Source organism: Sardina pilchardus, chromosome 9 (assembly GCF_963854185.1).
Source record: "Sardina pilchardus chromosome 9, fSarPil1.1, whole genome shotgun sequence".
NCBI lineage: Eukaryota > Metazoa > Chordata > Actinopteri > Clupeiformes > Clupeidae > Sardina > Sardina pilchardus.
In genome coordinates, this window is record NC_085002.1 from 5,697,747 (window position 1) to 5,700,246 (window position 2,500).

The following is a 2,500-nucleotide window of genomic DNA, read 5'->3' on the forward strand; positions in this document are numbered from 1 at the left end:
CCTTTTCTAGCAACTGACACTGTGGTACACCTGCGTCAGACCTGAACCAAATCCAGGCCAGATGCGTTCCAGTCACCTGGGAGTAACACATCTCCCTCTGAAGCTACAGAACAGAACAGAACAGAACAGAACCTACCCTCGCAGCAAATTAGATTAGCTGCCGCTAGGGGCGTCTAGATTTCTAGTCTAAACAGAACCGCATGCCAGAACCGCGTTAGCGGAGCCCAGTGGTGCACAACAACAACACACGGGAACAGGCGTGCCATCATGAGATCTGAGACTAACTGGTTCAACGGAGGAGCATCTCAGGTGAGGCGCAGCCGCGCAGGTGATGCACCGGTGAAACACAGGTGAAAACAAACATTTCTCCATATCGCACACATAGGCACACGTGTGCCTTTGGCTGAAAGTTTTCGCATCAAGACCAGCCCAGCAAATCATAAGGCAATTTATCTAAAACTATCCTATAAATAAATGATCTACTTGTTACATTTATTTTGACGTTTTATTTGAAGTACTTTCTATTGACATATTTCAATAGCCAGACTGAGAAAACAGCATTAGTTATCTTCCAAGAAATGAACGTGCTGTCCAACGTATTAACTTGAAAAGGGCGAAACACAGTAAAAAGTATCAAATAACACCATGATAAAACACTGAATTTCTTATTTGTGAGTTTCTGTGCATGTTTTTATATCTATCTTGACATAAAAAGTGCAACGGGAATATCATTTGCTTATCTTTGTGCTCTTCCTTCAAAAGCACATCCTTATCGTAGCCTATGTCTAGAAAGTAGACTGCTCTGCTACTAAAACAAATAACTGGATCGAAAATCTGCATTCGGTATCAGGTTGTGTAGAGCCCAGTTTTGAGAAGAAAGTTCCTGTCAACTCACCAGATGATAATCCAACCTCCCGAATATCTTCATTTTAAAAAAGTTAGTATGCGGACGCATTAAGTTTTCTAAATAGTCTGCTATTGTGAAAGAAAAAACGTGAAAGCGTATCCGACGCTCTTCTTTTCTCTTCCTCAGAATCCCAGTGTCATTTCCAAGGTGGCAGCTGACTGACTGACTTCAAAACAGCGCGAGTGGACTCCCACCGACAACCTCTGGCTCGTGCTGCGTGATCCTCCCGCCGCCACCTGATTGCGCCTTGTGTCGCGCGGCACACGCGCAGCGCAGCTTATACACGCGATTAGCATACAGCTGTCGCCTCGTGCGCAACAGCTCTCTTGTGTTCCGCCGTGACCCGCGCCTCAGCACACACCGCAAACATTATTTCACACACAGGGGGCTGCCCGGCACACACACACATAGACCGCCTGCCCCGCGAATTTACGAGCGCCCCCGTGCCCAGTGACACTGCCCTGCCCCGAAGCACGGTCCCCGCCCGCACGGGCTCCGCGGGGGAAGTTCACTTTTGGAGTAGCCGGCGTCCATCTGTCTGACAGTCCACAAAACCATTCCTGCTTAATCAAGCAGACATTATGGCCCTGGACGATCCCCCCCTCACACACATGCAGCCACTTTTTACATCTGAGAGGGAACAATTGGTATGCTCACATCGAGAACTAAGAGAGATCAGTTTTACAAATTTCTTAAAGATTCTGACAGTGCTTGCGTTGCGAATGGAACAGGACTGGGACTTTCAAGTGAGCTCTTTAAATTCGTTTTAACAGCAGGTCTGTAATTTCCCCCACCATTTTGACCACTGAGGCGAACTAGAGAGCCATGATGAGTTACAAACTAGAGTGTCATGCCAAACATATCCCTCTCCGAATTATATGTGCCCATAGAGATGATTCTTGACTTTCAAAGACAGAGAATAGACTACAAGAACAGCCTACATGGCAAATGTTTATGTTATATCAACAGTCAATGCACACACACACACACACACACATGCGCGCGCGAAGCAAACATAACTACACATAGATACACGCACACACACACACAGCTGCCAGGCCACACGGAACATACCATAACTCTGTGTAAGAATGGCGGGCAAATCCCAAGAGTGCCACAATGAAGTTACGCCTGCATAAAGGACTCTGTGTGTGTGTGTGTGTGTGTGTGTGAAGCAGATGCTCGGCAGGGCTGGTGTATGAGGGTGTCTGAAACAGCCGGAGCGGTCGTAGATCTGTCAACCCACACCCTACATGTCAGCGAATGAGCGAGGGATAGAAAGGGAAAGAGAGAGAAAGGGAAAGAGAGAGGGAGAGAAAGGGAAAGAGGGGGAGAGACAGATAGCGTGAGAGGTAAAAAACAGACATAGAATGTGAAGGAGAGGGGGAAGAGGAAGAGAGGGAAAAGGTGCAGGACAATGGAAGTGACGATGAGATAGAAGCAGAGAGAAGGAGAGCGGAGGAGGATGAGAGAGAAACAGAGAGAAGGAGAAGGAAAGAGAGAAGAGTGGGAGAGAGAGAGGGAGAGAGAGATAGAGAGAGGGAGAGGTGGAGGGAAAGGATGGATGTAGAGGTGTTTGTGGGAGACTCTGAG

General features: G+C 47.6%; 1 protein-coding gene across 1 annotated transcript in view; it reads right to left on the minus strand.

Moving 5' to 3' along the window:
- The window catches only part of acap3b (ArfGAP with coiled-coil, ankyrin repeat and PH domains 3b), a 94,752-nt gene that overhangs the window by 21,978 nt on the left and 70,274 nt on the right, over window positions 1–2,500 (minus strand). The window lies entirely within an intron of this gene.